Below are 9,727 nucleotides of genomic sequence, written 5' to 3' on the forward strand. Positions count from 1 at the left end.
GTTTGTTTGCTCTTCTACGCGAGCGATTTTGAACAACTAAAAAGCGAAAACGTAGACAAAAATGCTTATTGCAAATGAATTGTACAAGAGAATTCGTCAACTTCAAAAGAAATTACAAAAAGGAGAATCTTTTAACCAGTTCTAAAGACAAAAGAGCAAGCGGATGTAAATAAATAAAATGCCTAATTTCTACAAAGAAAAGGAATTATAATTTCAATCGTTTTTAAATGAATTTTATTCATTCATCAACGTTTTTCCATAAACAAAATTTAAAGAGCGTATTTAGATACGCTACGTATGGATAGGAAGTTTAGTGAAATAGACACCCATCCATACCCAAAGTCCGGAACTCGGTCGTGACGTCACTAGGACCAATGTCCTGTAGCGGAACAGATAATCATCTCTGCTTAAATTTTGATTAATTCAACATCAACAAACCTATATTTTATGTGAAATTATATCTGGTTGTGTGGTGTTTATGTGGCCGGCGTGGAGTCGACCGCCATTACATCAAAGATAGGGCTTTATATTGTGTCTGTTTGATCCAAACAAGTTTATGGAAGATATGCAGTTCATAAGCAAGGTGTCTTCGGCTGTCTTGTTGCGAGACTCCAGTTGATCAAGTCTTGTCATCGCCAGGGTTCATTTTCTTTATCAAAATGTAATTGACTTTGAAATCTAGTAGAGATTTTGTCTATTGACACAACCCGTAAAATTACTCGCCTTTTGTGGACTTCAGACGACCCGGGGATTAGTATAATCCAATCGCCGACATCTTTACTTTATATGGCCAATACCAGCGATATGGCGTTCGAACTGCAAATCAATTTCAAGTGATGTCACATTTCCATATAATAACGAACAATAGCGAACAGCATTGCTGTGTGTTGTGGAATACATTTTTGTTTGTGCGTTTTTGTTGGTGTTTGATGCAGCATTACTTTACTAAGGTTCAAAACCATAAGATAGCATCATTCTAGTTTCTGCGATAACTAAAGCAGAGCCAAATACTTAGCGATCTCTAATGAAATCATCTTATAAAACAACAAAAGGTTGATTTTTAACGGTGTTATAAGGATCCATTTGATTTTTATACAGCTGTAATAAAATAATTATTTGAAATACTGCTTACCGAAGTATATCATCGAAATTGGCTATCATGCACATTCCATTGCAATTGGCATGGAATTCTACGGATATCAATTTAGAACGTAAGATCGAGATGTTGTCTCTTGCCTCATTTTAAAATTTCGGTTAAACATTTTTATTTGTGAAAAGCGAAAACAGCACAGATTACCATGCTACGATTTAGTCTAGCTGAAAGAGTTTTGTTTCCCATTTGAAGCGAGAATCTTCCATTGCATGATAACCACGTTATCTAGAGCAAAACCTATTCTATATTGGAGGAAGGTGTGCACTGTGTAGCGTGTGTTTTGGGAGATTGCGCAATGTTCGTTTTGCGTCTTCCTGTAGTTGTGGAACCAATGGACAAACAGAGAAAGGTAAATGCATTGAGTTGAAGAAGAAATGAAAACGTTTCTTTTTTTCTATTAAAGCATGTTGGATAAGGTTTATGATAGCCTAGATAACTGTAATCTTGTGTTTCCCTAGATAATCGAAGGGTTAATTGCTGAATAGTGTTGCAGAACAACAAACAACTTTATGTTATTATTCAAAAGCTGTAAATAATAAATCCAGCAATAATACACCATGAATAATATCTTAAGAATTGATAACACACCAATCGAGATAAGAATGAAGATGAAGTGAGGATGGACTTCCTCTCTTCGCACCGACTGCACTGAGTCATCCGCGGAGTATGTGACGTCACAATGGCGGGTAGACCATGACGGTTCATCAGCGGCGTTAACAGGGCCGACCACCCAGCGATTTATAACCGTGGTCTTCGCTGTTTAATAAAAAGATTTTATGAACTTTTTTCATAAAATACTCAGCCACCCAGGTGAGGAGAAGCAAATCGCTAAGATTACATTGTCAGGTTAAATACATAGCTGTTACCACGAGACAGGGCATCGAGATGTTATCGTGAGGTTCGACTCGACGTCTAAATTCCCCTCCCCCTCCCAGGTGTCTCGCACTGAAATCAAGCCTTAGTGTATTTAGTGGTGAAACGGAGAGTTATAGGACATGGATATTTTATTTCATTCAACCAGATATTTAAATGGCACTATCTAAATCTTTGATTCAACATGAAAGAGTTTTGTATGTTCTCCTACATACTAGCAGAGATTGAAAAAAAAATACAAGGGCCTATCCTCAATTATGTTAATATGCATTTCTTTTTTGTCTTCCTTGCAATGTATTTCTTTTCGCGGTAACAGAACGGTATTTAATTCCTCGGATCATTGGTTTGATGGTTTTATATAGATATATATAACTATATAATACAAAACCGAAGCTGTTAAAACAATTATTTCATGTAAACTTTTTAAGATTATGAAAAGAACGTTTAAAGTAAACTACTTAATAAGTAGCACAATTTAGATATGACATTAAATGCCGATCGATATGCACCCAAATACAATAGATGCAAGCTATCAATGTAACAATGTTTTAATTGCATACATTTGTATTTTACTTTAAACATTGTTGGTGAGTTAATCGAACGTTGAATTTTCAAATTTACTGATATTTTTTCAGAGATAAAAACGTTTATAATATACAAAATGAAATTAACGGTTTCATTTGGCCTTAAATAGTTTGAAAATTATCCACAAAACAAGAAGCAAAAAATAAGTGTTGGTGGGACTTTTGGGATTTTAAAGTACATTGTATTACTGTAGACGTTCCACAAGGATCAATACTCGGTCCATTACTCTTCATCTCCTTTAAGGTAATGATCATATAGGATGTAACATAAACTTTTTGAAGATGATACGTCCATGTGCATCATTTAGCCGTGCGTTCCATTTGCAGATACAACTGGTACGAACCCGCTGTGTCTGTAATGGAACGCGCTGTACCAGCCGAACCGAACCGGTACAAGTGGTTCGTTTTCAGAAGCGTACCAATTGTATCCAAGATGGCGGACCCGAGATTCTTCATTTGTCACCGGAATGTTTTCTTTGTTGAAAACAAGACATAACATATTGATATCCGATAAAATTACATGGATCGTTTATTTCAATGCGTGCTTAAACTATTTAGGTATTAATTTTATATCCATTTCATTGTAAGCACCGAAAATTCATAGCTTTTATATTCGAAGCGTATCTTTCATATGGGTGCCGCCATCATGGAAAAATCCAAACGCGTTCCATTTGGCGGTGCCGTATCACTTTAGTGCAACTGGTATGAATCCGCAAATGGAACGCACGGTAGGATAATATTTATAATTATTTATAGATACTTTCTAAATATCTGGTATTAATGAATGAAATTTGCGATTAAAAAAGTGTTTTAAGCACTTTCATTCTTTCATGATGCTTTTTTGATATGTTGCAACATTATCCAGCGCACGCGTGGAAATATCATTTACAATAGGCAGAGTTAGGTAGGCGATAAAAACCAGTGACATTCAAAACTTTAAAACTATTCGTTGTGATTTTATTCTCTCAGACATATTCCGGTAATCATTTTGTGTTAAACCTCTTCTGGTCCAATTAATTCCGATTTACAACCATGCACTGGAGTAAGTGACAAAGCGAAAATGTATAACAAAATACGGAACTAATAAAAAGGTTGACTCCCTCTGTTAATGAACAAACGTGGCACTTGAGTCAACGCACTTCTTCAACATATGTTTGTTACCAAATCTGTAACGGCGATAAAACACCAAAGGACGAAATAGCTTTTAAGAAAACGATTAAAAGTTTTTTTATAGTCGACCACACGGACACAGTGAATTCGGTCCAGTATTTTACTGGAATTTACAGGTGTGACCAGGTGTGCATGGTGTAACGTTTGTGGGGTGTACAGGTGTGTCTCCTACCCCCTCCCCCACCGGCCTATCATTATCACCCTTCCGACGCGCTATGGGTTCCCCGTGTAACATCGTTTCTAGCCCCATAAATTCTGAAATTGATTCCAAAGGAGCTCACGTGTCTACAGGCATTTTATAACCCCCTTTACAACATATAGGTGTGTTTGAAAACAGGGTTCCGATCTAAGCCCCTTCCTGTGACGTAATATTTCAAGTTTTTCGGATTTCTCACTCTGGTGAAGGGACAGTGTTTGGGGTCGTTTAGACCGTAAAATCCTTTATTCCGACCTATTAACAGAGAGGTGTCAAATAGAGGTCTTGTAAAGCATCGCGTTAAGTCCACCTTTGATATACACATTGTGAGTTCTTGATTTTAAAATAACGATATCTCCCTAAACCACAACATCGTGACTTCCTGTCCGAGATCGGTAATTGACCTACACACTTTGTCTTAACATGACAAAACTATTTTGATGAAAATTGAAAACGAACCATACTCGGTACATACACAAACCGTTTAAATTGCGTTATCATTCAGTAAGAAATGATGTCCGAATAACCGATGACTTTCGCTACAAAATTGGAAAAAAGAGAAGTTTTCTGGGTGTAATAACGAAAATTTATGTCTTCTGCTTTTGTTGATTGTGCTGAAATTACTTGGCAATCCTCTAATTGAAATAGGACAATAAAAAATGTACAACCTAATTAAAGGGACAATTCAGTTACTCTTATACTGTTACATACAGTAACTACAAGCAAAATGTATTGTTCTACATTTCTTATAAAACATAACATATTCGAAAATAATGGCAAAATCCACGACATTGTGAAGTGTTTTAATTAATACGGTTGAAATTCAAAATTGTATTGTAATATGACTTATTTTATTTTCTTTGTTTTACGGACCTTGGCAGACATTGAAAATACTGAGTCTTCTGAGAAAATATCAAATAATGTGTATGTCATTTTTGCCTTGATTTGTGTACATAAATTATAATAACGAAATAAAATAATTATATTTCATGCAGTTAAATTATTACCATTCACTGTCATTCTTAAATCGATTTCGGTTCGCCTTGTCTCATTTAGTCAAGGATTTATAAGTGATACGTTATCTATGTCCTTGGGTTTAGTTAATTCAACAAAAATTGTTTTGCGTCAATAAATGAATTAGATTAAAGAATGCAACAAAAAACAAAACTACTCGTGTAATTCGATTTTTATTAATGTTGTACAAAAAAAAATATATGTAAAAGTAACGCCATGACCGAAACGTATCACACCATTCAATGATAAATGATCATTTATAGTTTCATAGGCCTAGTTGTATACGTCACTGAGAGAATTCAACAGTATAATATTTAGAGAATAATTGATATCTAACAATCCATTTTGACGTACATATGCTAATGTTGAGTGGAATTTCTACAGACGAAGCACACTACGTATTCAACGCGTTATGCAGAATCTTTACAGTTTTGCCATCAATATTTTCTGAAAAACTCTATTCTGCCTATAGGCTTGATTCTGCTAAACATTGAACAATATTATTGTTTTGATCCTTGTAGTGAAATACGCAGTTCATAAAGAAATGCATGCATAATTGATATTTCAAATATTCATTTCTTTTTTCGTTTTTTAAATAGCAACGCTTTCTTTATGTCTTGAAAAAATCTTGTAAATCGCCATGTCAGCGGTTTTATTTCTTTTCTCTGGTTTATGCTCAGTATATCCGTGTGTTATTACCACAGTATTTCATAACTTTTCACTCTCATTTGAGATATATTTTGAGGAGAAAATAATTCTGATTTATGAATGTCTCTCACCTTTGATCAATAATTTCTGTTCTATATTAAAACCAATTTATCAACGATAATTGCACTTTGATGCGGATATATGTACCCTCTTGGTTCCCTGTATCGTTTAGACCTACATTGTATACTTACAAGATAGGCCTGTTTGATATCTATGTACATTATGTGGTCAGCCCCATTGTGTGGTCAATTGTACCTGTAAGTGGTCAGTCAGTTTATTGATACACCTGTAATACTTGTGTGAACTGGTCAGTTTTGGACACATGTATAAATTCTGTGGTTATACACCTGATTCCCGGGGTTCGGGTTCCATGGTGTGATATCCTTGCCCCCCCCCCCCCCCCCTCCTACCCGCCCCCTACCTGTAAGACTTGTCTATCCCCTTCCCCCACTCACCCCTTGGGGGAGCCCTTTATATCCCTCCTTTTGATACCTGTAATATTCCTATGGATATGCATCTAACCCCCGAGGTTGAGATATCGTATATTTCCCCACAGCATGACGTCCCATATCCCTTTGTATCCCCCACCACACCCCCGCCTTGAGTTCTGTCATATATCTTGCTCTCAGTCTCCAATCGTTTCTTCTCCAACATCACTCGTCGGTAATAAATCAAAACTTTTATGAAAATAACTCGACAAAATGAGGACGTTGCCGGAATATTTTGTGTTGGTCATTAGCTTGATTTATTGGGGGATATTTTCGACTTTTCAAATCGTTGTGGGTGTCTTAATAAATATATCCCCTATCAACCCCCTCATCTCTTCACAGTACCCACTCTCGAAAAAATTGTCCCATATATTCAACGCAGTAGTTTCATATATACACTGTATATATATTCTACGTTTTGAGTTAATTTCTCTTTACCTATTTTCCAGCGCAGTATACATGTAGTTTTAAATATTTTGCGTTTTTATTTTTGTTTTGGCAATTAATTTTTTATTTATCGTTTTCGCATGATCTAAATACCGTTTAGAAACAAAATTCACAATTAAAAACAACGCAATTCAAAATTTAATCCATTAACTTGAGTTGTGTCCAATAGTGTTCAAAATTGATTAATATGCAAATGTCGCATTCTGGTACATCGGCTAGAATTTTCAATTTAGCACTCGTTTTGCATACTGTTTCTTTATTATTATGTGAAACATCTGAGCTGTATCAGTTATTTTGTCTGCTGTGGTAAGATTTGGTCTAACTTCTATAAACGATATCACACGTCTAAATATTCCGTACACGATAAAAGTGATCACGCGAATTTGATCAAATGAACATGGGTGAAAATGTAAGATGGTTTATGCTCGTTTTCGTTAAATAAAACAGTATATGTTTTGGAAAGATTATGAAGTCATTGGGACTAGTAATTTTATGAAATGAAGATGTTGTTCAAACTATTTGTAAAATAACGAATTGTAATTTTATGTATTGATATGTTTTTTTTAATATTATAAAAGATAATTTTGATATGCAATGAAAGCAACAACCAACAAAAGGTAAACACTATTTAAGTATATTTCACATTGTTAATACAATATTTACTTTTCGTTAACACAATCATTGTGTGTCTTATTAATAATGTTTTTTTAATTTAAAGGGAAGAGAGTTATACAAAACACGACTTGAGTGGTAGTGGATGTACATTTACATGTATAAAGTCTGTCACATACCAGGCAGCGTAACAACTAGGTTCTCCAGGCCAGTCCGAGATACGGCTGCTGACCACTCACTTACTGACCAACATGTCTGGTCAATTCACATTCTCGAAATTCTACAAATATTTTATTGATCAGACTAGGAATGGTCAGTTGAGACTGACCATGGTCAGGTGAGACTGAAATGGTCAGGTGAGACTGAACGCCTTATTAGTTTTAAAATGTAATTCATTCCACGACAATCTGTTCAACAACGGAGATGAAATGATATAACAGCCTTGTTCTTGTTTCCGAGTTCAACTTCTTATGATATGTATGTTGTACTGTATACTTATTTAATAAAATATTGTTTAATTAAAGCAGAAAAATCCACCACTTGAAAAACGATATTGATATACAATGTATTCCGTCGACGGTCAAATAGCACAGGTCACTCAAACGATTGGCAGAAAACAAGAGGATTTTTTTTTCGAGACGCAATTAATTATTTTTAATATTTTTATCTTGAAGTAAAGTAAGAAGCTCAAACTTTTCAATGGTGGTAATTGTGTAAAGTAAGTAACTTTTGTAACTGAAGAAAAACACTAATTCGTCTCCTCTTTTTGATAAAGAAAAAAAGATACCATTTATCATCGGTGAAGCATATTTATTAAATCAATCTAACAAATAATTACGAATATAATTTCTATCGATCTCATTGACATTGTAAATAAATAATTGACATTTTCGAAATATCATTCATAACTTATTAATCAATAAAGAACAAAGAATGGACACACCTGGTCAGGTGCAAATAAAACAATTATCGCTATTTATTTAGCTATATGTACATTTATATCTGGATATATTACTCTTATAATGCTTTATAAACAATTTACAATAAAATGTTGGAATTGAAATAATGTTAGGAATGTGCTTTGTCAGTTACATCAGCAGAAGATAGATCAATGCCACACGGAATGTTAACGTCATTGATAGATGTGTAGCATATTTATCACGTGTTAAACACGTGCTAGTACTTCAGCCATTAATCACTGTATACTAATGGATACTTGATAAATTTACACGTACTTATCATGATCATACTCGAGTCACTAACGTCCGATTTAATGAAAATTTGTTTTAAAGTTAAACAGAGTTTTATCATGATGTAATCAAATGTGTAAAAACAGCCTGAATGGGGGTTTGAGGTAGAGAAATAAATATTTTTATATAAACTTTTCATTCTTTAAATTAAAATGCAATATATTTAATATTTTTAATATTTTGATAAGAATGATAGAAATCAGTTTTAATTTATATATCTGTTTTTCGTTAAATTAAAGCAATAATATTTGTACAATAATATTATTTATAAGTTATTTTTAACTGTATACATTGATTTAAAAAATTAAGATTGATATAGATATTTAGACATATCTCATTTTTCGGGTTTGTTTGTCTTCTTAATCTTAAGTTTATTTAAAACAAATATGTTTTTGTTTTGACGAGTAAAAAATAACCATAAGGTTTGTCATATCGATTATAGCTTGCCCAGGTGTGATAGATTTAGCCATTGTTTCCCAATTATCATGAAAAAATAATAACAATGCCAGTCATTTGTCGATGAATGGCATTAACAAAACATATGTAACATCTCGTTTGAAGGTTTCCGTCCGCGTATGGCAGAGAAACTAGTGTGTTTATTGTAAAGAAAACAGTAAGTAAAGAAAATATGTTACGTTTGTTTACTAAATAGTTGATATTGTTGTTTTTAATTGTTGTTTTAATTGAGTTGATGGGTGGCACATGTGGCATGACGTACAAGGGAGACCCCGGGGACTGTTAAACGTAGAAGGGAGGGGTTAAAATCACTAACACCCTCCCTCTAATTAGTTCAGGAGATGATCGGGGGATTATCGGATTTTCCGTGGACGGGTTTTCGGGAGAGGGGACAACTCCCTCCCAAACTGACACGAGTGACATTTGTGAGGGGACGTCCCTCTTGTCTCGAGAAGGACGAGTTTGGGGGCTGACAGTTGGGTGAGAAGTCGTTTGGCGTAAAACCGTTACCGACTTAGTACCGAAAATATGTTTGCATAATGTCAGTTATCTTAATCAGTGGAACAACATATCACTGTTAATCTACTGTGAGAAAGTTAGCATTTTACTTTAGAAAGTCGTGTTGAGTAAGTGTATATCATAGAGCAACGAATTAAAATAAACTCCATTTAAAATAGACTATGAAAGCACCGAAAAATGTACACCGTACCAATTTCGCACCATTTGAAAATTTAGATTATAAAGATAAATAAAATAATTTAAAAAAAAACCACCAG

Source organism: Argopecten irradians, chromosome 1 (genome assembly GCF_041381155.1).
Source record: "Argopecten irradians isolate NY chromosome 1, Ai_NY, whole genome shotgun sequence".
Taxonomy (NCBI): Eukaryota; Metazoa; Mollusca; class Bivalvia; order Pectinida; family Pectinidae; genus Argopecten; species Argopecten irradians.